At 49.0% G+C, this 25,988-nt stretch overlaps 1 protein-coding gene across 1 annotated transcript in view; it reads right to left on the reverse strand.

The window, feature by feature from the left end:
* The window catches only part of NUP160 (nucleoporin 160), a 1,937,143-nt gene that overhangs the window by 1,576,197 nt on the left and 334,958 nt on the right, over window positions 1-25,988 (reverse strand). The window lies entirely within an intron of this gene.

The following is a 25,988-nucleotide window of genomic DNA, read 5'->3' on the forward strand; positions in this document are numbered from 1 at the left end:
CTGTCCTCGAAGCTGGCCGTCGTCTGGATCCAGCGTGCGTTCAGGAACTCCTGCAATGGGCGCATACGGAGCCTGCACAGGCGGATGAGAAATGCAAGAAGACATCATTCCGAGGAGGGACTTGATGGACCTCACCCTGGCCGCGTCCGCAACCAGCATCCGCTGCACCTTTCCCAAGATGGCCCTCGTCCTTTCCTCCGACGGAGAGGCCAGAAGCGACACTGTGTCGAGCTTTGCTCCCAGAAACAGTGCGTCTTGCGCGGGCACCAGGTGGGACTTGGCGTGGTTTATGGAGAATCCCACGTCCGTGAGTAGTTGGACGGTCCTTGCCGTGTGCTCCACGGCGAGCTCCTTCGTCTTTGCTCGGATGAGCCAGTCGTCCAGGTAGGGGTAGATGTGGATCCCCTCTCGGCGCTGCTGTGCCGCCACCGGTGCGAGGCACTTGGTGAACACCCTGGGTGCCGACCTCAATCCGAAGGGAAGGGCTCTGAACTGGTAGTGGCGCCTGAGAAACTTTTGGTGTCCCTTTAGGATGGGAATATGGAAGTAGGCATCCTCCAAATCCAACGACGACAGGAAATCGCCCTCCTCCAGTTGACCCAGGACGTGTTGGAGGGTGACCATCCGGAACTTCTGTGCCTTGATGAATTTGTTCGTCGTAGGTCCAGGATGGGGCGCCATCTTCCCGTCTTCTTCTTCACGAGGAAGTATCTCGAGTAAACTCCGGAGCCCCGAAGCCTCTTTGGGACGAGCTCGATGGCGCCCTTCTTGAGCATCGCCTTTACCTCCAAGAGAAGTTGAGGGACGTGATGTTCTTTCCTGGCCACAGGGGGGACGCGCGGGCACCTCTTTAGAAACTCGAGCGCGTGACCCTGAGCTAGGGCGTCCAGCACCCAACGGTCGGTGGAGATGGACTCCCACACTCTGACGAAGCTCGCCAGCCGGCCTCCCACAGGGGTGCTTCGGTGGGGGCCCGACCCCACGGCCGGTTCAGTCCTGCTTCGACGAGGCTTTGCCGCCTTGTCCTTGGCGTCGACAGCAGGGTCCCCCTGACTTGCCTCGTCCCCTGTAAGCTTCCTGTGACGAACGGGCCGCTTGACGGTAGGTGGAAAATCCGCCGCTGGAACCTTTGGAGGCACCCTGTTTGCCTCCGCCGCTCCGAAAGGGCTGCCACCGTTGCTGGAGAACCCCAAGAGCCCGGGCCGTCTCCGTGTCCGGCTTGACGGGAATCGTCCACCGTTTTCCCGAACAGGTTATTTCCGTCGAACGGCATGTCCAAGACTGTGGTCTGCACGTCCTGACGGAAGTCAGTAGCCTTGAGCCATCCACGCCGCCTAAGGCACACGCCGTTGCCCAACTGGCGAAATCCAGTGTCAGCGATGTCCGTCGCAATCGTAATGGCGTGGTCTGACGCCACCTCTCCTTCCTGCAAGATCTCTAGGGCTTCCGCCCTCTTGTCTGGTAGGAAGTCCAGCAGGGGGGCCAGTTTGTACCACAACTCCCTGTCGTAGCGGGCTACGATAGCCAAGGCGTTGGCCGCCTTAATCGTCGTCGCTGCCAACGAGATGACTCTGCGTCCCATCGTGTCTAATTTCTTACCCTCGCCGTCCGGCGGGGAGGTAGACGTAGAGGCCGCGCCCCCCCCCCCGCTTTCTTCCTGGCCGCCGCAGAGACGACCGAGTCCGGGGTCGGCTGTGCCCGAAGGCACAAGGGGGCCGTGTCCGGGACCCGGTACTTCTTCTCGTACCGATCCCTTCTAGCCGGCGTCGTTGATGGGTTCTTGAGGAGGGCGAGGCCCTCACCCCAAATATCGTCCAGTAGAGGTACAGCGAGGACCGTCTTCCTCTTGGCCTCGCGCCGTTGATAAAGGAAACCTTCCTTCTTCTCTTCCGGGCAGAGCTGGAAAAGCTCGGATGCCCTGGCGATCATGGAGTGAAACGATCCAATCTCGTCGGGCGGGGAAGCCCGGGTGGAAGGTGACGACGGGAGATCCTCGTCGTAAACCTCGTCGTCTGTACCCGTCGCGGCCGTGTCAGTCCCCGTATCATCCCCACGTGTCGTGGACGGGGTGGAGGGCTGAACAGGGCGCAATGGCTGAAAAGGAGGTGGAGGATGAATCCTTCTCTTAGGGGGAGGGCTCCCAGAAGGGCCTGGCTCCAGGTCCCCCGTCGGGAGCGGTTCCTCCGTTGGTGGTAACGGCAGTCTCGTCCTTATCTCCGAGCATAGGGACTGTATAGCCAACAAAATGGCCGCCGAGTTGTCTTGCGGCACTGGTTGAGGGGAGTCCGACGGGCGGTCAGGAGCCCCGCGGCACCCTCGACGTTCTCGTCGTCTCCTACGTCGGGGTCCCTCCCGACGGGCTGGTCTTCTTCCACGCCGTGGCTTAAGACTTCGATCAGCTCTTCCTCAGAGGTTGAGGCCGAATCCACGACGACTTCCTGCACCCCCTTTTTCTTCTCTGGAGGTTTCACGGGGGTCCTGTCGATGGGCATGAAAGAGGACTCCCTCCGCGGTGGCAGGGAGACTCTGGGCCCCGAGGTCGCCACCACTGGTGTAGCCTCCACAGGCTGAGCCAGGGCCGCCGCGACTGTCTCGATAGAGGCCTTGGCCGGGTGGATCAAGGCTTTCACCACCTTAGGTGCACTCACTGCCTTCTCCTTGGGGGGAGGGTCACCGCCTCGCTCCCCCTCCGATGGGGCCTTCGAGCACGACCGGGGTCTCTCCAGGAGCTTCGCCGGGTGCTCGGCCTTCCTCTTACCCGAGCAAGAGCGTTGGCTCGTGGTTGATGGCGCCGGGGAGGATGCGCCCTGCCTGGCGCCCGTAGAGCCCGACCGTTCAGCGCTCCCGGTGCCAGCGGACTCGCGGTGCTTGGCCTACTGTTGGACCCCCGTCGCCGGGGCGCCCTCAAAGGTCTTAGAAGACCGCTCGGATACTACTTCTCGCCTGACGGGCTCTTTCCTTCCAGCCAGTTGGCGAGACGTTGATGCCGGTCCTTCATGGTCCGCTCCGACATATTGCCGCAAAACGCACAGTCCTTCTCCACGTGCGTCTTGTCCTCATGTAGGCAGTAAAGACAAAGGGAGTGTTCGTCCTCCTTAAAGACATTCTGAAGCTGGCATCCAGGGCAGACCCTGAACAGCTTTCCGTGCGTCGAGCTTCCCTTCTCGTGGGCCATGTCCGAGATGGGCCTGAGAAACTTCTGGAGTCCTCCAAAAGCGTGGCTCGACGAAATCTTCACCCTTGAGGGGCGTTGACGAATCAGACACGGGTCCCCGTTGATCGGATGAAGAAACAGTGGAGCTTGAGGCTCTTTTGACCGAAAAAGAAATTTTTTGAGAAAAAACGTGAAAAAATAGCACTAACGCTCGAGAGCAATAGCACGAGGATCCCAACACTTGAACGTGCGGTAAAAATCTGAAGATGGCTGCTAGAGGCGGGGCTTAGATAGAGGGCAGTCATTGGCTGTGGTCAGTATGACGCAGAGATCAGTGATTGGTTACTACTACGAAAGACAGATCAGAAACGAAACTGATACTGATTTTTTCTTTACCGAGGATTCCCAGCCTGACGACGGGGAATATTCATGAGCATGTGAATCCATGCCAGACCCCATGCTGGAGAACAAGACTTACCTCTGCGAGATTTCATGGTCCTAGCATCAAAAAGGGACCCGAGATAGGGGTGAATCCTTTCGCGGCACCGTGCATCTGCGCCCATCGCCCAAAATTGCTTACCTGCGTCCATTCCTGTCCTGAAAGGGGCCCTGCATCGAGTTTTTCTGCATTCTTCAACTGGGAGACCTTGCACCAGCATTAGACGCTGACCGGAGAGCTGCTCGAACTTGCAACCCCTGGGGATCAGGGGTTGAGGCTGACATTGGCAAAAGCAACCTTGGACCATCTTCAACCGACCTGCCAAGTCTCATGAAGAATCCGAGTAGGGAGGTGGAGTGTTGTGGAGTTATAGCGATACTTAACTGCACCCGTAAATCCCCTTTAAAAGTTTGATCACTTTTACAAACATTTTCTAACACTTTGGCTTTGCCATTGCTTGTTCACACAAGCACCCTGAAATATGGGAACACATTTGTTTGCTAGTTTAACTCGTCCCCCAACACTTGGAACTGTTCACTGGACCCAAGGGACCCTACCTTCACTTTTTCCAGCTTCACAAAACTGTATGGCACTTTGCTGAACATTTGGGCACAAGGTCCCATACATCATAGGGATGAACCTCTGAAGTTACGATTGAATCTCTGTGGACTGTTAGTGCAAATACTAATCTGTACCTTCCTTTTCAATGGTTTGATATGACATGCATTACTTACCGTAAAAGCTTTTCTGATGGTTGTATCTGCTTAGATTCACATGCTGTGCATAGACCGACATTCAATGGTAACCGCAGAGCATTGCATCTTGTCTTTTGAGAATCGAAAGGGTACGTAGACATGGGCGTGCCTGTAACACTATCCCTACGTGACATGTAGTGTACCCAAGATCCCTCACACGTCGAGGTCCCTCCGATTGTATTTTTTCTGCCAAGAGGGAGCCTCATGACTATCGTGAGTGAGTACAGAAAAAAGAGAAAGTAGTGAGACGTCTAGGTTTCTTCCATCCGAGCGGGGAGGAAGGGTTGGCACATGTGAATCTAAGCAGATACAAACATCAGAAATGCTTTTACAGTAAGTAATGCCGGTCTTCTGATGTTTGTTAATCTGCTTAGAATCACATGCTGTGCATAGACTAGTGAGCAGTACCCGGAGTTCGAGGTGGGTTGTGAGAAGGAACAGTAGTGAAAAGATGTCTTAATACTGCCTGTCCCACCTGAGAATCAGATCTAGAATGAGTGTCTAGGCAATAGTGTTTTGTAAAGGTGTGTACAGAACTCCAGGTTGCTGCTTTGCAAATGGACTCGAGGGGAACATTTGCAATGAATGCTATGGATGCCCCAGTGGCTCAAGTGGAATATGCTCTAGGCTTGAAGGGCAGTTCTCTCTTAGCAAGATCGTAGCAGAGGGTATTGCAATTGACAATCCATCTAGAAATAGTGGATTTGGGGACTGCGTTTCAATTTCCTGTGGCCACTGACGCAAAAAACTCATTAGTCTTCCTTAGTGGACGAGTTCTTTCCATATAGAACATGACAGCTCTGCGTACATCCAGTGTGTGCAGGGTTCTTTCCCCAAGGCTTGAAGGATTTTGAAAGAAAGTTGGTAGGTATATTGACTGGTTCACATTGAACTTAGAAATGAATTTAGGCGCAAATCTAGGGTGAGTGTGCAAAACCACCTTACCTTTGTGAACTGTTACAAAGTGATCTATAATAGAGAGTGCCTGTAGTTCACTTACCCTCCTAATGGAGGTAATTGCTATTAAAAAAGCAGTCTTGAGGGTGAGATTTTTAAGACTTGCTTTGTCCATGGGCTCGAAAGGAACTCCCATCAGCCTAGTGAACACCACGTTTAGGTCCCATCTGGGAACCGGGTTAGAAATGGGAAGGTGAATTCTTTTTATTCCTTCCATAAAAGCCTTAATCACTGGTATCTTCCACCATGACACCTTTTGTTGTGATGTTGTGTATGCTGAAAGTGCAGCTAGGTGCACCTTTATTGAGCTGAAAACTAGGCCTGAATCAAGTTAGTGAGTTAGGTATAAGACAGTGGGAGAGCAGTTGATTGGGTTTATGCTCTTTCAGTTACACCAGATGACAAACAGTTTCCATTTACTAGAATAGCAATATCTAGTGTTAGGTTTCCTTGCCTACCTGAGGATGTTCATACACCTTTGAGGGAGCTGCAGGTGTCCAAATTCTATGACCTCAGGGGCCAGGCCGTTAAGTTCAAAGTCTGCGGGCATGGGTGAAGCGTCTCCCCTTTGTCTTGCAACATGTTGTACGGGCAAGGTAGTTTGACTGGAGGAGATAGGGACATCTCCATCAGATGAACGAACCAGGGTTGGCCGGCCCACGTGGGGGCCACCAGTATCATTGTGACTGGATCCTGGTACATCTTGTGCACAATCTTGTTGAGAAGGGGAGTCGGGTGTGTAGACAAATTTCCCTGACCACGTTATCCTGAGTCTCTTCCCCTTGGAGCAGTTCTGGGGTTACCTGAGGCGTAATCAGGGCAATCCAGAAGTGGACCCCTTGCTCACTGTTCTTAAAGAGGCACAGTTTCACCTCACTGATGATGCCCAACAAGGCTGAAACACGTGTATGGGGTTACTGTTGGTACTCTTGTTCAGAGGAGAATTGCCTAGCATTTCGGCGCTGGACTGCCCCAGGGCAGGACAAAGGCTGATATGCGGGGACATTTCTTCTCTGTGAACGGGAGAGTGAGTTATTCACCCAAGAACAGGTCATTGGGCCGTGTTCGTGCTGGTAGAGAGATTGCCAGACCCCACCCTTTGTTTTGTCTCTGCTGAGTACGTCTGCCAGAAGATTGAGTTCCCCTGGAACATGTTGTGATAACAGGAACATGTTGCCCACTTCCAAATGTTCTGAGACAGTTTGGACAGCCCTGGAGAATGAGTGCCCCCTTGTTTGTTCAGATAGTACACGGCCATGGTGCTGTCTGTGAGAATTAAGACAGTCTTTCATTGTAGATGTGTTTTTCGAAAGATTTCAGTGCTTTGAACACTGCCAGCAGTTCCAGCAGATTTATGTGGTTGGACGCTATGTCCGACGACCAAACTCCGCTTGCTGTTTACTGAAGCAGGTAGGCTCCCCACCGTGTAAGGGAGGAATCTGTAGTGTGGCTTCCACTGCAGGGGTGGTGAAGGATTCTACCACTCTTGACACTTTATTTTGCTTATCCCACCTTTTCTGCCTAACTCCTGGTCACGGGTAGGTCAGTAAACCTCCTGAACATTGAGAGACTTATCAGAAAGGTTTGGACTCTTATATTATACAAAAGAGAGGATTGCTAATTGGAAGGGGTATGAGAATGAAACAAAGCAGAAACTGTCGTTTTCCCTCATGTAGTGAATCCAATGAAACCATGAAACATTTCATTTAATATTGCCCTTATTTTAAGATTACGAGAACGAAATTACTGATGAAATTTGTGGATATTCAATATGATGATCGTTTACAATTTGTATGGGCAAGAATGATGCAAGGATCCCACAAACCGCTAATATATGCTTTAGTAAGTTTCTGCAAATTTATTGAGAAAAAAACTTGCAACTCATGTCAACAATTGAAAAAATCTGTTAAAGGAAATGACAATGCATTACTTACCGTAAAAGCTTTTCTGATGGTTGTATCTGCTTAGATTCACATGCTGTGCATAGGTCCGGCATCCAGTGGTCACTGCGGAGTATTGCATTTTATTTTTCGTAGTCGAAAAGGGGACGTCGACAAGGCGCGTCTGTAACACTATCCCTATAGTGACGTGTGTTGTACCCACAATCCCTCACGCGTCGAGGTCCCTCTGTTTGTATTTTTCTGCCCTGAGGGAGCCTTCTAGACGTGAGTGAGTACAGAAAAGAGAGAAATATAGAAAGATGTCTATGTTCCTTCCATCCGAGCGGGGAGGACGGGTGGGCGCATGTGAATCTAAGCAGATACCGTAAAAGCATTTCTGATGGTTGTAAGTAATGCATTGTCTTCTGATGTTTGTTAATCTGCTTAGAATCACATGCTGTGCATAGACTAGCGAGCAGTACCCGGAGTTGGCGGTGGGTTATGAGAAGGAACAGTAGAGAAAAGATGTCTTAATACTGCCTGTCCCACCTGGGAGTCAGATCTAGAGTGTGCATCTAGACAGTAGTGTTTTGTAAAGGTGTGCACAGAACTCCAGGTAGCCGCTTTGCAGATGGACTCAAGGGGAACATTTGCAATGAATGCTATGGACGCCCCCGTGCCTCGAGTAGAATGTGCTCTTGGCCTAAAGGGCAGTTCTCTCTTAGCAAGAGTATAGCAGAGAGTGATGCATTGGACAATCCATCTAGAAATAGTGGACTTTGAAACTGCATCCCCTTCTCTTCCTGCTGCCACAGAGACGAAGAACTGATTAGTCTTCCTCAGTGGTCTGGTTCTTTCCATGTAGAACATGACCGCTCTGCGCACATCTAGTGTGTGCAGAGTCCTTTCTCCCAAGCTGGAAGGATTTTGAAAGAACGCTGGTAGTTCTATAGACTGGTTTACATGGAATTTTGAGATGAATTTTGGAGCAAACCTTGGGTGAGTGCGTAGAACCACTTTATCTTTGTGAACTGTAACGAAGGGGTCTAGAACAGAAAGAGCCTGTAGTTCACTTACTCTCCTGATGGAGGTGATAGCTATTAGAAAAGCAGTCTTGAGAGTGAGGTCTTTAAGAGTTGCTTTGTGCATGGGTTCAAAAGGTGATCCCATGAGTTTTGTAAGTACCACGTTAAGGTCCCATCCGGGAGCTGGGTTAGCTATCGGGGTGTGTATTCTCTTTACTCCCTCCATGAAGGCCTTTATAACAGGGATCTTCCACCACGACACTTTGAGTTGGGAAGTGGTGTATGCAGAAAGTGCCGCTAGGTGGACTTTAATGGAATTGAACACTAGACCTGAATCCAATAAATGGGTCAGGTATAGAACAATATGTGTGGGAGAGCAGTCAATTGGGTTGATGCTCTTTCCTCTGCACCAGATGACAAATCTCTTCCATTTGCTAGAATAGCAGTGGCGAGTGTTAGGTTTTCTGGCTTCCCTGAGGATGTCCATGCATCTCTGCGGGAGCTGTAGGTGTCCAAATTCTACGACCTCAGGAGCCAGGCTGCTAAGTTCATGTTCTGGGGGCATGGATGCAGCGTCCTGCCCCTGTCTTGTGACAGCATGTTGTACGGGCAGGGGAGTTTCACTGGGGGAGATAGAGACATCTCCATCAAGTGAGCGAACCATGGCTGTCGGGCCCACATTGGGGCCACCAGTATCATGGTTACTTGTTCCTGGTGCATCTTGTGCACCACCTTGTTGAGAAGGGGAGTCGGGGGGAAAAGCGTAAACAAATTTCCCTGACCATCGAATCGACAGACCGTTCCCCTTGGATTGGTTTTGGGGGTACCTGGAGGCGTAGCTTTGGCATTGTGAGTTCTCCAGGGTTGCGAACAGGTCTATTTCTGGGAATCCCCATTGCGTGAAGACGTCGAAGACGATGTCTTCGTGCAGTCGCCATTCGTACTCTTCGGGCAGGGGGAAATCTCTGCTGAGTTTGTCTGCCAGCAGATTGAGTTCCCCTGGTACATGTTGTGACAGGAGGAACATATTCTGTTTGAGAGCCCACTTCCATATGTTTTGGGCCAGTTTGGACAGACCTGGAGAGTGGGTTCCCCCCTGCTTGTTGATGTAATACATGGTTGTGGTGCTGTCTGTAAGGACCATCACTGTCTTGCCTTGTAGGTGTTCCTGGAAGGCTTTTAGCGCCTTGAACACCGCTAGTAGCTCCAGAAGATTGATGTGTTTGGATGCTACGCTCGGTGTCCACTCTCCGTGAGCAGTCTGATGGGATAGGTGAGCCCCCCATCCTGTGAGGGATGCGTCTGTGGTTAGAGTGGCTTCCGCCGCGGGTGTGGCAAAGGGTTTCCCTTTTCCTAGGTTTTCTTGTGTTCACCACCGTAGCGAGAGAACTAAGGCCTGCGAGACCACTACTAGATCGTCCCATAGTCCGCTGGCCTGACACCACTGGCTGTTGAGCCACTCTTGCATAGGGCGCATGCGCAGGCGCGCGTGAGGTACCAAATAAATACACGACGCCATCATGCCTAGCAAGCGCATTGCTTTGCGTACCGTCACCTCTCGACCGGACACATATTGAGGGATCTGAAACAACATGTTTTGAACCCTCTCTTTGGAGGGGAAGACGAGGCCGTCCTTTGTTTGAATTAGAGCCCCTAGGAATTGTTTGATTTGGCTGGGGTCTAGGCTGGACTTCTTTTCGTTGATGGAGAAGCCCAACTGGAACAAAAGGTCTACAGTCTTTTGGGTATTGGAGAAGCATGTTTCGTAAGAATCCCCTGTTATGAGCCAGTCGTCGAGGTAAGGGTAAACTGGGATGGACAACCTGCGCAGGTGGGCCGCTGCCACTGCCAGTACCTTCGTGAATACCCTCGGTGCTGATGCTATGCCGAAGGGTAGCACTCTGAACTGGTAGTGTTTGCCCTCTATCATGAACCGGAGGTATTTTCTGTGCGCTGGCAACATTAAAATATGAAAGTATGCATCTTTCATGTCCAATGTTGTCATGTAATCTCCCTGTGATAGCAGTGGGATCACTTCCTGTAGAGTCACCATACGAAACTTTTGGGGTTTGATAAACTTGCTCGCTGGGCGCAGATCTAATACAGGGTGCATGGTTAGATCCTTTTTGGGTACAAGGAAGTACACTGAATAAATACCTTCCGTTACCTGAGATAGAGGCACAACCTCTATGGCTCCCTTTTCCAGCAGTTGCTGTACTTCTTGTAGAAGGATGGCAAGATGTTCCGGCGACATGCGTCGTCCCCTCGGGGGTTTGTATGTTGGGGAACTGTTGAATTCGATGCAGTATCCGTGGGCTACGGTGGAAAGTACCCAGCGGTCTGATGTTATACCCTCCCATGCTGGAAGAAAGGATGTTATCCGGCCCCCGACCGGTGTTGCATGGGAGGGGACGCGAATATTCGCGTCACTTGGTGTTGTTAGGGGCTTGGGAACCTCTGGGGGTGGACCCTCGCCCTCTTCCTTTGCCCCGACGCTGTCCTCTTTGACTGTACTGTCCTCTTTGACTGTACTGGCCACTACTGGTCTGGAAATTGGTGGCAGGGTACTGTTGCTGCTGGTTTTGTTGTTGGCGTTGGCCACGAAAAAAGCGTTTATTGCCATATCCGCGCCTGGTAGCGGGCTTAGAGATTTGGTCAAGAGTTTTGATTGTATCGAACTCTTTTTTAGCCATCTCCAGAGCCTCATCCACCGCCTTCCCGAAGAGGTTGGAGTCTTCAACAGGTTTATTTATTAAAGACGCCTGTGTCTCCGGTTTGAACCCTGAGTTGCGCAGCCATACGTGTCGTTTTAGGACTATTCCCTGAACTAGGGAACGTCCCGCAGTTTCTGCCGCATCCAGAGAGCTCTTCACAATACTCTGGTTGACCTGGGTTCCTTCGCCAATAGTTGAAAGCAGGCGTGTACGTAATGGTTCCGGCGCTTCTTCGGCGTCTTTGCGCAGTTTGGCCCACTGCGCGTCCGCATAGCTAGCGAGCATTGTTGTTGGCAATTCTTGCCGAAAAGGCGGCCGAGGATGTAATTCTTTTTGCAAGGGCATATAACCGCTTGCCCTCCTTGTCAGGTGGTGCCTCACTGGCGGAAAGTGGTACCCCTGCCCTCTTTCTTGTGTTGGTTACTACCAGGGAATCCGGAATGGAATGTCCCCTGATGTACAGCGGGTCTGAGGGTGAAGGAGTGAAAAGTTTTTCAATTCTAGGATTGACCCCTCTGATTAGTGCGGGTGTGGACAGCGAAGGGATGATTCTTCTCCTCACCGAAGCGAGGAGGGGAATTGTCTGACTGACCGGGGGTTTCTCCTTAATTACCCTTTCTACAAAGTCTAATTCAGGAGAGAGCTCCCCAGTGTCTAGTTCGAAGTGTGCTGCTGCTCTGCGCAAGAGGGCATTAAATGTGGGTTGATCGTCAATGGGAGACGTGTTTCTAACCGGTGAAATGTCAGGAGGATTTAGATTCAGGACATCAGTGTCGGAATATATTGATGGTGATTGCCAGGGGTGAGAAGGTCCTTCTTCTGGATTTTCTCCGAAGCCTTCTCCTACCGAGTCTGGGCTGTCCTCCAGACCTTCCTCCTGGTTCCGTCCGTCTTCCTCGTCCATAAAATCATCCTCTTCCTCAAAATAATGTTCTTCCCCAGTGAGGCCATACACACTGTGGAAGTCTGAGGCTGTGCCCTGGTGGGGATTGACTAATCTTGGAATTTTGGCCCTGGGGTCCTCCTGAGGCCCTTCTCTTATTCTCTTTGGAGTGGGAGGGTTTTGGGCACTCATAAATCTCTCCATCCTTTCCATGCAGAGATGGAGCCTTTCCATGGTTTCATGGGGTACCCCTGAGCGGTCTAGCGGGGGAAAAATGGTGTCTTGTAGCTGAACACGGCTCGACCTCTCCCATAACGTCGAGGAAAGTGTCCCGTCGCCTTCCGAAAAGCCTTCAGGTGTGTCTTTCGACCTTTGCGTAGCGCTCGACGTGTCTTTCGGCGTACGCTTTTGGGTGTCGGCTACCACGATCCTCGCCAAGCTCTCAGCGACTCGTTTGTCAGCGGGGAGCTGTGGTTTCGACGTTATGGGTGTCGAACGCTCTACGGCGGCATGCGCTTTCTGCTGATGCGCTCCGGCCGATGATTTGGGGGCGGCGCCCTTATTTGCCGAAAGCCCAGTCGCTGGTCGCGGCTGCGGTTGCGAGAGGGGCTTCGAACCCGAACGGTCCAAGGAGGCCGCCGGTGAAACCTGCGTCTCCTTGGGCACTGATGCTCTCTTTGCCTTTGGCAAAGAAGAGCCATGGGTTGTGTGCTTATGTGTGGTCTTGTGTGCGTCAGTGTCGCCGGGGTGTTCATCCCCATAAGCAGGGCGTGAGCCGAGCCCGTCGGGGCCGGGGACAGACGACGAAGCGCGTGTGCGCTCTCTAGGGGGGTTTACGACTTCCGTAGCGGAGGTCGTGGTATCACGTTCCTCGTCACTGTCGGAGGTAGCGACGGTGGGTGGTGCGTCGGCCTTCGACATAGCGTAGGCCACCCACCTTTTGACCCTACGGTCTTTTAGAGTCTTTGGCTTAAGAAGCCGACAAGCCGTGCAACCTTCCTCCTTGTGATCGAGGGGCAAGCAGTGGTTACACCGTGAATGCTTGTCCTTCCAAGTAAACTTGCCCTTGCAAAGCGGGCAAAACCTAAAGGGTGTCCTCTCCATAGCTGAGGCAATAAAACGTGATAACCACCCCAAGGGAAAGGAAGGGGAAAAGGAAAGGCATTCTCAGAAAAGAATTAGAGATGTCCCACGACCCCCACTCTCCCTACTGTATTTGGCCTGCGAGGCCAGGCCACGTGTTCGGCAACGCCGAAGGATCTCCTCCGCTCGTCCCCTCCGTCGAAGATCTTGCTCGGCGGAGAAGCTTCACAACAGCGTCGAGGGGAGGATCGATATGTTCTATATTAATATAGGAAAACGACCAAAGGTCGAGGAGATGAAATCTGCAATGTCTCTCGAGGAGCTCCGCGTAAAGGCGACCAGTATCTGGGCGGAAAAAAACAATCTGAGGGACCTCAACGCGTGAGGGATTGTGGGTACAACACACGTCACTATAGGGATAGTGTTACAGACAAGCCTTGTCGACGTCCCCTTTTCGACTACGAAAAACAAAATGCAATACTCCGCAGTGACCACTGGATGTCGGACCTATGCACAGCATGTGATTCTAAGCAGATTAACAAACATCAGAAATGTTTTTATCTTAACCAGATGTAATTAATTGTATAAAAAGGAAAAATGTTTGAATATATACACATCTGATATTTGTACTCTCTTTTGGACTTAAACACTGAGAGGCATACAAGCTAGGGACATTTAGCCTGCGAGAGTAATGAGTAACCAACTAAAGGCTTATAGAATTGTAATTTTATAGTATTGTAATTTTGCTTATTGTATTATATGTTTCAATTATGAATTGTTTTAAATATGCTAACATTTTGTAAAGGTTCTATTTTATGTAAATGAACCAAGAACAAAAAAAAAACAAGTTTTACTCCTAAGCCAGGTTTGATACAAAGTTATAAAAGTTTGGAACAGTTTGCATATATGTTTCAGGTGGTTTTATTATGTAAGAACACGGTTTGGCAGAGAAAGTCACTAATCCACAGCGCTTGTATGCTAGACAGTTGAGAGGAAGGCACCAAGGCTGCAGATGTCTGGAAGTTGTGGTAATACTGCCAGTATAATAACACTGAGAAAGTTCAAATCCAAAACGAGCAGGTTCCAGTCACACTGCGCCAAGGAAGTATGCAGATTAAGGATTGAAGTCCAAAGGATTTATTAAACACAGGAACAGCCATATTATGTGATTTGTTACTCTAAAAGCCATTCTGAACATACTTACCTATGAATTCCTATGGTTAACCTGTGCTAAGAATATTTGAAGGGCTCTTACTGTGAATATGTTTTTTTTAGTGCCCATAACCTGGAAATATAAGTGTATATAAAAACTTATTTTTGCATATAGTTTGACATCTAATGGTAATCGCGAGTATTGCATCTTTCTTTCGAAGATCAAAATGGGACGTCGACAGCCGCATGACTAACTCTATCCCCAACGTTACATGTAGTGTACCCAAAATGCTTCACGCGTCGAGGTCCCACTCTGCATTGAGGGAGCCTAACAGCAGCCTGAGTGAGGACGGGATAAAGAATGTGTAAGAGGGAAGAAAGGGTGGGCGCATGCGATTCTATGAAGATAGAATCATCAAAAATACAATTACAGTGAGTAATGTAGGTCTTCTGATGCTTGTGAATCTGCTTAGAATTACATGCTCTGCATAGACTAGCGAGCAGTACCAGGAGCTGGTGGTGGCATCTGTGAAGGAACAGTGGCAAAGATGCTTGTCCCACATGAGAATCAGAATTCAAATGTATGTCTAAGCAGTAGTGTTGGGTGCAAGTATGAACAGAATTAAGGTTGCTGCTTTGGAAATAGAATCTAAAGGAACATTTCCAATAATTGCTATGGTAGCCCCTGTGCGTCGAGTATGGTGAGCTCTAGGTGTAAAGGGTAAGTCACTCTTGGCAAGAGAGTAACCGTGTGATGCATTTAACAATCCATTTTGAAATAGCTGATTTACAGACTGTGTCCCCTTCTCTACCAGCTGCCAGAGACACAAATAACTGGTTTGTGTTTCTCAGTGGCTGTCTTTTCAAGGTAGTATACCACCACCCTCCTAACATTCAGTTTATGGAGGCTTCTTTTAGCAGAATTATTTGGGTTCTGAAAGAAAGTAGGAAATGATATTGATTGATTCACATGGAATGAATTTAAGCACAAAATGTGGTTGTTCGCACAAAACCACCTTTTCTTTGTGGAAAGTCACAAATGGGTCCTGAACGGAGACAGAGTGCAGTTCACTTACTCTCCTTGTGGAGGAAAAGACCACTAGAAAGGCAGTTTTATAAGTGAGGGCCTTAAGACTAGCCCTATGCATTGGCTCAAAAGGAGGTCCCATTAAACTTGTGAGAACAAGTTCCACCCAGAAGCAGGATTGGAAACAGGAGATTAAGTCTTTTTACCCCTTGATGATTATTGCATATTTATAGAGCGCACAAGTCAACCTGGCGCTAATCCAGCAGGCAGAGGAGCCAAACTATTCACTACAAAAGAAAGTGTTTACGGCGCGCCAAAAAACAAGATGGTTCTCTGTAAGCCGCAGCTCAGGGCGAAGTGGGTTACAAAGTTTGGTGGCCATAACTGAGAACGTACAGCCTCCTGCATGGGAGAGACAGATTCTAGGGATAGCTATCACATCATTATCTCAAGAACTAAGGGCTCGACTAGGAACATGAGTGCAGAATTTCTGTTGAAGATATTCAGGTCCCTCTCCATAGAAAGCCTTATGAAAGCCTTATGAACCAGGCAGAGGAATTTGAATCACACTCTTTCTTCAATGGGAAGCCAGTCCAGCTTTTGAAGAATAGGGGCGATCTGAGGAGAAAGGGACACGTGAAACCACACATGCCGCAGAATTTTGAAGTAGCTGAAGACGTCGAATGAGAAGACGGTTGAGCTAGATAGAATGAATTACAGTTGTCGGCTCCAATCAGAACGAGGAAGGCGACGTAACGACAGAGGAACAAAAGAAGAACATTCCGAAGTATTTTTAATTTAAATTGCCCAGCTTGACAGGCTGCTGAGACCAGTGCTTCAAGAGAGTGAGGCAGAAAGTTTGACCCCAAGATCTTTCACTAGTAGAACAGGAGAGGGACCAGAAGAGAAGAAAGCAAGAAATCCACAGTCCTAAGAGGGAGCCGAAAGTGGACCCAACATCAAAACCTCTGTCTTGTCCCTGTGCAGCCCAAGCCAGATATCCACCCACTGCCCACGGGCACTCCCGCAGCTGAGAAGCAGCCACCATATGCTGAAGCTCAATAAGGGCAATTCTCTGCGTATCATCAGCATATGAGTAGCACCTGAGGACGTCGGAATGGATGAGTCTGAAAAAAGGCTGAATATACACATTAAAAGTGTAGGGGACAAGGCGGAGTCCTGCAGAACACTGCATGAAAGAGGCACAGACCGAAAAGTAGAAAGCGACCGTGATTGAGTGTGCCCAGTAACAAAAGATTTCAGCCAGGCCAACCCCTGAACAGACACCCCAGCCTCTATTAACCTGTCAACCAGAAAGGCGTGGTCGACTGTTTAATGCAGCTGAAAGATCTAAAAGCATCAGTGCACCTGCCCCACCCTGGTCAGAGAGACAGGAGAGATCAAGTGATCACGGAGACAAGTACAGATACCGTGCCCCGGCCGGGGCAAAAGCCGACTGGAATGGATCAAAGAAGTCAGTTTTTCAAGGAACTGAGTAAAGGTGATAAGTGACTAGCGGTTTCATAAAAAAGGAAGAAGAGATAAAGCGAAAATTGGAGAGGACATTTGGATCCAAGGAAGGTTGTTTTTGAGAAGGGGACTCAACAAAGCGTGTTTTAGATTATCAGGAATGATTCCAGAGCTGCACGAATTAAATATCCTGTTGTCTCTATTTTGTTTGCAAGTCACTGCCCGAGTGACCCATAAAGCAGTCAGAGATCGTATTCTTCAGAATTTTCAGCGTATAGGTTCAAGAGGAGAAGCAGACTTTGTTTTCTGCATGGCCTCCACTATTTAGTCGGGGCTAAAGATGGGAAAGGCAGACCATAATTGCAAAGGGCCAGTGGATACAGTCGGGGGAAGCCTAATCCCAGATCTGAGGCTTGAGGTGGCAATTATCTCTCTAATATCCACAATCTTCTTAACCAAGAATTGAAAAAAGTCAGAAGTTGTGAAGGAGTAACTTCAGGCTGGGTTTTGGAAAGAGATGAGAATCTATTGTGAGAAACCTGAAGGTGTCTCACCCACTAGTCCCCGGGATCTGTGATCCAGGTGGCCAAGACATGGCCATCGCTTTTGGATCCAGTTCCTGGGGGCCGACCAGTGCATGAGGATCAACGGGGTGAGGTGTCTTGGGGGAATGGAGTGGGGCACCGGATGGTGAGATGCATCCCTTTCCTCTTTTTAACACTTTTACCCCATCCTACCAGGTAGTATATTTAGGAACTCCACCCCACCACCCTTTTTAAAAACACGAATACTTTCTCACGGACAGCCAGCTATAAGGGAAAACAGACTAACACCTGTGCCGTGTACCCGACATGTCCCAATACTATGATCAGGCAATTACCGACAATCACACACACCTGACTTCCATTACCTTTCCCCACACAGATCCAACACGGAGCACAAGAGCAGACTAGGAGCGAGGCAAAGCACACAAGGAAACAGCAGTTCCAAGATGGAAGTTTACTACGAGGAGAAAGACAGCGGAACAGAAAGGGATCGCAAGGAGGGAAGTGCCCTTGTCCTTTTCTACAAGAAACAGTCGCTATCCTGAAACCTTGAGAATAGAAAGCATAAGACCTGTTAGGCAAGAATGTATGCAGTAACCCGGTGGGAGACTACACCAGTCTTGACCTCTTGGTATTAGGTAACCCACATATTGGTATAGGTCTGTACTACATAGGTTGGTAGAGTGACTGATCATCCAGACCCATCTGAAGAGGGGTAAATGAGAGCTGTAGCATTGAAATCCACAAATACATGTATACAAATAACACTTACTCTAAAGGTTTTCTAGTAAAAAATTATTATTTACCAGTCAGTTTTAAATAAGCCTCATTTAAAAAAGGGCAATAAATCACATAACAAATGTGCTTTATAGCACTTTCACGGAATTCATATAAGCAAGTAGATATTCGTTAGAGATGCTTCATACACACTTCCTACACCCTGAAGTTACTTCAATTACTAGGACAGTATTGGCATTTATATATCACTGGATGTACTTGGTAAAATTCTGAGATTGTGGGAAAGGAAAATGTTAGGGAAGGAAAAGGGTTACCCGGTTCTTAGAGCATGTGAGCACTTTTCAATCTCCCAATGAAGTCTAGATTAGATCTTTCCATGCAATACAAGTCAAACTTATGCACCACCTATGAGGGACAGTTTGAATCAAAGTCAATGGGTCAGAAGAGTATGCAGGGAGCCAGGGCAGTCCATGTCAATTAGAACAAAGTCTATGGAGCGGAGGCACTTCTTTAGATAGCACAAAGTCTTGCACAAAAGGTGAGAGTTTGTAAAAAAAATAAATTAAAAAAAAAAAAATCACTCTTGGGCCACAAGCTGTTAGTTAGGCTTGTGGAAGACCGAGCTGAGATCAACTCTGCAAAAAGCATCTACTGCTAGTCTCCAGTGAAAACAAACAGCTACGGACAAAAGAGGTAAGTACCCCTGAGTCAAGACAGTACCTTAGGTTTGAAGAAGAGCTTCCAGCTGGCTTCTGTTCTGGTTGCAGTCTTACATCCCTGGGTTCCTGGGCCTCAGAAGTGGGGCCAAGAGGGAGGACGTTTGGAGGACTCCTGCACTGCAGCTTGAAGGTCGTCAGCAGCTACAGGCTCTTTTCAATTCAGCGGCACTTCATGGTTTCAGCTGCCAGCAAATAGCACCACCGCAGATCTTGGACACTTGATGGGCTTCCCTTGCTTCTGGAGTCCAGCACTCTGGTGAGGTGACTCAGGTTTGGGTTGTCCCACTTCGGGAGGGTCCTCAGGATCTTCCTGGAGCTATGGTCCGGCTTAAAGATGATGCACTAGACTATGTATTTCTCGACCCCTGGAACTCGGTTCCAGCAGCAGCAAAGAAGTACAGACGGTTGGGGAAGGTCCTCCAGCCAAGTTCGTCCTGGGGTTAGTTGGTCCTACCAACCCAGTCGCCCACTCCGGGGCTTCTCTGATCGATTCGAAATTGGAGCTTCAGCACTACAGCAGGGCTTCACCAAGCAGTTCATTGGTGCAGGAGGGTGCAGCAAGCTGCTCTTCCAGATCCCTTCACCAGATGTTTCGTCCAGTCGTCCACTCTGACTTCAGTCCACGAAACCTTGCCCTTTATGCATGTTTCTCCAATTCATGCACAGCTTAGCTGTCACTCTCACAGCAGGGTGGCTATCCTGCAGGTGCATTCAGGTAACCAAGGAGACCAAGGACGGAGATTCAGGCTCCTCCCTCGCTTCCTGCCCTGCCAGTCACTGGAGCCATAGGAGGGTTTCAGGCAAAACGAACAAAAGGGTTAAACCTGGTTTGGCACGTAGAGTAAAACCCAAGACCGACCTGACAAGCAAGAAATGGCAAAAAAAGACGACCGGGCCATTTTGACAAAATGGGCATCCATGGGTGCACTACTGCAGCTGAGGATTCAGCCTGCGGTAGAAACACAATGGTAGGAAAATTATACCACTGCCACCAGCCATTAAAAGTTGTGATGGTAACATAAAAAGTAGGAAAAAAGGGCTACTAATTAACCCCCCCAGTACTTCCACATAAGATGGGGTGTACTGGACCTACATAGGAATAACAGGTAAGTAAAGTCAATATCATGTTACTACTCTTGGGAACAGTAGTTCACCCAAGGGACGGTTTTTAAACCTTAGGAGAAATACAAAGGACTTCTCTGTGATACAAAATTATATGCCTATGAGTTTGTCAGACTCCCAAAACAAATACAGAATCTAAATCGTATATTTATCTGAACGACTGAGAAAAAGGTCACTCACTCAAGAACAAAAATGTAAAGTCCAAAAGTCCAACAAAAGAGCTGGGGGTCTCTAAGGTTGAAGGGAATTAGCACAGAAATTGGAATTCTCCCTAACAAGACCAGGACACTAGGCTGAAGAATCCTGCATTGGTGTTGGAGGTACCCAGGGCCCTCCCGCGTCGATAATCAAGACGGGGAGAGTCGCCAGCTGCCATCGTACTATCTTTGGCTCTAACGAGCAAAGCAACGTCTCAGCAAAATCAACACACCCGGTGAGATGGGGAGAAAGATACAAGACTGGTCTGTGCTGAAGCCAAGGTTGCAAGTGGAAACATTGTATAGCGAGCGCTGGGACTAACCTTGTTTGAAAAGTGTGTGATAACCAACACGAGTGAAGTTGAGTTACACATGAGTAATTGTGTTTTGAAACTAAGAAACAATACCTTTGACCGGGTGGTGCGGCACCGCGTGGATGCTCATTCAAAAGTCTCCAAGGTATACAGCAGAGAGGTGGCAAAAGTGAAAGGGGTAAAAGAATTGTGAATCGAAGTGATCCTGCGTCAGGTCAAGCAAAATCCTGTACACAATCAAAAGTCTTCGTTGTTGATACAGTAAAGAAAGTTGATGGCAAAGTAGAAGACGTTGATCCGAGCCCAGACCAATGTCTGGGCTCGACAGAGGGAGATCAATTGAAAAGCTTTGTGTTGAAAGTAAGTTTGTGTTAAAGTAAATAGATTGGTCTGATCCCTGAGGAGGGAGAATGATTAAAGATCTTGTGTCAAAGTGGATCTGAGCCCAGCAGAGGGGAATCTGAAGTGAATAGTGAAATGCCCAAAAAACTTGTGTATAAGCAAAATACTGAAAGGAAAGGAACGGTTTGTTGCATCAGGCTCTCTGAAAGAAAAGACTTTGAATTGCAAAGAGACTTGCCATAGAAGGCCATGAATTTGAAGTTTTAAACTGCACCCTAGTGCTAGAAAAGCCAGAGACTGTGCTAAGCTCTAGTGTGCCACCTTCTCCCTTGCTGAACACCTGGGGAAAGGAATCCTATTGCTTGAATATCCCGACATATAATTTCTTAACACCTTTTTCTTTTGTATAACATGGTTTCACACACTTTTTGTATTTAAAGGTTAAGGATTGGCGATAGGAGAATTAGTATAGGCCCTTTTATTTTGACAAGACACCACTAGGACTGCGTTATTTGATGGTCATAGCTTGCTCCCATCTTTAGATTTAGGATTAGATATACTTTTTCAAACCAAATTGAAGTTCAATAAACACGCTTGAACTGCGATTGTGTCCGTCTTACTGTTGACACTATGTACCAAACTGAAAAGTTCGGCTGATTAATACTTATCTGGATCTTCAGAGTATAAATGTAGCATTTAGCCTCAGAGATGGCTTTATGATAGCTACTAGTGCTCAGATTGCCAACACAAGGCTTTCACTTCCACTCGACGGATGACATACATTGCTTACCGTAATAGCATTTCTGATTGTATCTGCTTGGATACACATGCTCTGCATATGGTCCGACATCCAGTAGTAACCGCAGAGTATTGCATCTGGTCTTTCGAGGATCAAAAGGGGGCGTCAGCATAGGCGCATCTTAACACTATCCCTAACAACACCTGTAAAGTATCCGACATCCCTCACGCGGAGAGGTCCCTCAGATTGTATTCTTTCTGCCATAAGGGAGCCCAAGGCGAACGTGAGTGAGTACAAAAAAGAGAGAAAGTAGTAAAACCGCTGTGTTCCTTCCACCTGAGCGGGAAGAAGGGCAGGCGCATTTGAATCTAAGCAGATACAAACATCAGAAATGCTATTACGGTAAGAAATGCAGGTCTTGTGATGCTGATTAATCTGCTTAGAATCACATGCTGTACATAGACTAGCGAACAGTACCCGGAGTTGGAGGTGGGTTGTGAGAATGAACAGTAGTGAAAAGATGTAGTACTGCTTGTACCACCTGAGAATCAGACCTAGAATTAGTGTCTAGGCAATAGTGTTTTGTAAAGGTGTGTACAGAACTCCAGATTGCCACTTTGCAAATGGACTCTAGGGGAACATTTGCAATGAATGCTATGGAAGCCCCAGTGCCTGAAGTAGAATGTGCTCTAGGCTTAAAGGGCAGTTCTCTCTTAGCAAGAGTAACAAAGTGTGATGCATTCGACTATCCACATTGAGATAGCGGATTTAGAGACAGGATCCCCTTCTCTGCCAGCTGCCACTGAAACGAAAAATTGGTTTGTCTTTCTCAGTGGTTTAGTTCTTTCCAGGTAAAATATGACTGCCTTGCGCATATCTAATGTGTGAAGGCTTCTTTTGGCCATGTTTGTGGGGTTCTGGAAGAAAGTGGGCAGATCAGATTAAATGGGGGGGATGAATCCTCTTAACCCCTTCCATGAAAGTAGTTCAAGGTGTCCCAACTCTATGACCTCAGGAGCCAGGCCGCCAAGTTCAGAGTTTGTGGGCATGGGTGCAGTGTTTCTCCCCTGTCCTGAGATAACATGTTGAACGGGCAGGGCAGTTTCATAGGAGGGGAGAGGGACATCGCCATCAGATGAGAACCAGGGCTGGCAGCGACACCAATATCATGGTGACTGGTACCTGGTGCATCTTGTGCACAATCTTGGTGTGTAGGGGGGGCCGGGGGGGGGTTCATGAGCGTAAACACATTTCCCTGACCATGCTATCCTGAGCCTGTTCCCCTTGGAATGGTTCTGTGGGTACCTGAAAGCAGTAATGTTGGCATCTAGTGTCCTCCGGAGATGTGAATAAGTCGATCACTGGGAAACCCCATTCTGCGAAAACAATGGATACTAGGTCTTCGTGTAGTCCCCATTCGTACTCTATGGGCAGTGGGAAGTCTCTGTTGAGCAAGTATGCCAGAAGATGGAGTTCCCCTGGAACGGGTTGGGACAACAGGACCATCCTGTGTTTGAGAGTCCACATCCAAATGTTTTGGGACAGCTTGGATAGCCCTGGAGAGCGTGCCCCCTTGTTTGTTCAGGTAGTACATGGCTGTGGTGCAGTCTGTCAAGATCAGGACTGTCTTCCCCTGTAACTGTCTGAAAGGCTTTCAGTGCTTTGAATACTGCGAATAGTTCCAACAGATTTATGTGGTTGGACGCTACTTGTGGGGACCACACGCCGTCTGCTGAAGCAGGCGAGCCACCCACCCCCAGTCAAGAGAGTGGCTTCTACTGCGGGGGTGTGAAGGATTTCCCCTTCAAGAGGTTTGCCCTCGACCACCACTGCAGAGAGAATGAGGGCTGACGAGACAACTATCAGTTCTTCCCATTGTCCGCTGGCCTGACACCACTGGCTGCTGAGCCACTCTTGCATGGGACGCATGCGCAGACGCACGTGAGGAACTAAGTAAATGCAGGACGCCATCATCCCCAACAGTCACATGGCTTTGCATACCGTCACTTCCCGACTGGCTACATATTGAGGGATCTGAAACAGCATGTTTTGAACCCTTTCCTTGGAGTGGAAGATGAGGCCGTCTTTCCTTAGAATTAGAGCCCCTAGAAACTGTTTGACTTGACTGGTGTCTAGGCTAGATTTCTTCTTCTTGATGGAGAATCCCAGACTAAATAAGAGGTCTATTGTCTTCTGAGTGTTCAATAGGCATGTTTGGTAGGACTCCCCTGTAATGAGCCAGTCGTCGAGCTAAAGGTAAACCGGGATGGATAGTCTACGCAGATGCGCTGTCGCTACTGCCAATACCTTCGTAAACACCCTTGGCGCCGAGGCAATGCCTAAGGGGAGTACTTTGAAGTGATTGTGCTTGTCCTCTATAATGAACCTTTGGTATTTTCAGTGCACTGGCAACATTGAAATATGAAAGTATGCATCTTTCATATCCAGTGTTGCCATGTAATGCCCCTGTTTGAACAGTGGGATTACTTCCTGTAAAGTGACCATACAAAACATTTGAGGTTTGACAAATTTGTTTGCTGGGCTCAAGTCTAGCACAGGGCGCATGAGGAAATCCTTTTTGGGTACAAGGAAGTACACTGAATGAATACCCTTGTTTACCTGTAGAATAGAGACGACTTCTATGGCGTCCTTTATTAGAAGAGACACCACCTTTTGCAGTAGGATCTGCAGGTGGTCCGGCATCAGGTGTCTTGATTTTGGAAGCTTGAATTGGGGTGGTCGGGCAATTTGAGTACCTACTTGTCTGTTATCCCCTCCCATGCAGTAAGGAAAGAGGTTATCCGCCCCCGACCGGGATGGTATGGGAGAGGACCTGGATCCGAAGGTCGTTTCTGACCAGAGGCCCTGCCGCCTCCGGGGTTGGAACCTCGGGCTCTACCTTTCCCACGCCACTGTCCTCTGGGTGGATAAGTGGTGGAGGTATTAGACCCTTATTGCAAATTCCAGTTGTTTCCTGCCTTATACTGGTTCTGGGGAAAACCAGATTGCCCACGAAAGGACCGGCGGGAGCCGCTTCCTCTAGGAAGAGAGGGTTTCTGGGTAATCTGTTGAAGGGACATTAGTGTTTCATGTTCTTTGACTGTTTCGAGTGCATCGTCCACTGCCTTGCCAAACAGGTTGGTCGCCTCAATTGGTTTGTTTATCAAAGCTGCTTGGGTCTCCAGTTTGAAACTGGAATTCCTCAGCCATGCATGTCGCTTGAGCAAGGTACCTTGTGCCAGGGTTCTTCCGGCCGTCTCGGCAGCGTCCAGAGTGTTCTTGAGCACATTCTGGTTGACTTGCTTGCCTTCCAAAACTATGGCGAGCAACTTGGTCCATGTAGGTTCTGGCACTTCCTGAAGGCTTTCTTGCAGCAGGTTCCACTGGACATCTGCATAGCTGGTCAATAGCGTGGTGTTATTGGCTATTCGGGTGGAAAACACAGCAGCAGTTGTGACGCTCTTTCCCAGTGCACATAGTCTCTTGGACTCCTTTTCGGGTGGGCCTCGCCTGTAGACCGGGGAACACCAGCTTGTTTTCTAGTAGCGATAACCACCAAAGAATCTGTAGTGGCATGTCCCTTGAGGTAGGCAGGGTCGATCGGTGAAGGATGAAACAACTTCTCTACCCTAGGGTTCACCGCCCTGGTTTGGGCTGGTATCAACAAGAAAGGTGCCAATCTCCTCTTGATAGATTTCAACAAAGGGATGGCCTGGCTGGCTGGAAATTTTTCTTTGAGTATATCCTCCACGAAATCAGAATCTGGTAAAGCTTCTTGAGTGGCGATCTGAAAATGGTCAGCTGCCTTCTTCAAGATGGCGTTAAACGCCATTTAATCATCTGCTGGGGAGGCTTGGCGGGCCGGAGTGGAAGGGGAGGGGGGAATCTATGCACAGGGCATCAGTGTCCTGGGTGGGAGTAGGGGACGTCCAAGGTTGAGCATCACTGCTATCTTCCCAAGTGTCCATCAGCTCTGCCTGGTCATCCACATTGTAGTTCTCAGAAAGGTGGCATCCTGATCATGTGTGTCCATAACAATCATCTGTGAGGATACAGGTATACTCCTCATGTGGATCCTCCAAGGTCCTTTGAAACTTTGATACAGGCGTAGAGGAAGGTCTTGGAGGTCTCTTGGGAGCAAGCTTGTCAGAATAAGAGACTTTTTTCTAATCTGGCTATACATCCCTCAAATTTCTCCCTCGTCCATGGGGATGAGCCAGACGGGTCCAGGGGAGGAAAGGGTTCATCTTCGCGATTTGTCCCCTAATGTGCCTTACAAAGGCACGGGACTCTCAGCGTAGTTATTGTGGGGTTCGGGGCGCTGTTGTGTGTTTTTCAGCACGCCTCTAGGCCGTTTTGCGTTTCACTGCCTCCTTCGACCGTTCCCTCAGTTTAGCTGCCGAGGCAATCCTTGCGAATCTCTCAACAATGGTCAGGGAATCCGGGCGATCTACCGGCTGATCCGGAGGCTGAGTGGTGGATTTCGGTGCCACCGGGGCCTTAAGCGGCCTGTGCGTGTCCTGCTGGAGTGCCTAGACAGCCGTGTTTTTAGTGTTAGCGCCCTTTACTTTGGATTGCCGAGTCACAGGCTGCGGTTGCAGCTGTCAGAGGTTCCAGCCGAGGTTTTCGCTGGAACGTAGGTCTGCTGCGACCGTGTCGCCAAAGCAGAATCTTAGGTTGTGTGTTTGGTGTTATGATCATGTGCGCCCCCGTCGCCGGGCGTTCTCCATAGC

The sequence above is a fragment of the Ambystoma mexicanum genome, chromosome 11 (genome assembly GCF_040938575.1).
Source record: "Ambystoma mexicanum isolate Mex_15411 chromosome 11, UKY_AmexF1_1, whole genome shotgun sequence".
Lineage (NCBI taxonomy): Eukaryota > Metazoa > Chordata > Amphibia > Caudata > Ambystomatidae > Ambystoma > Ambystoma mexicanum.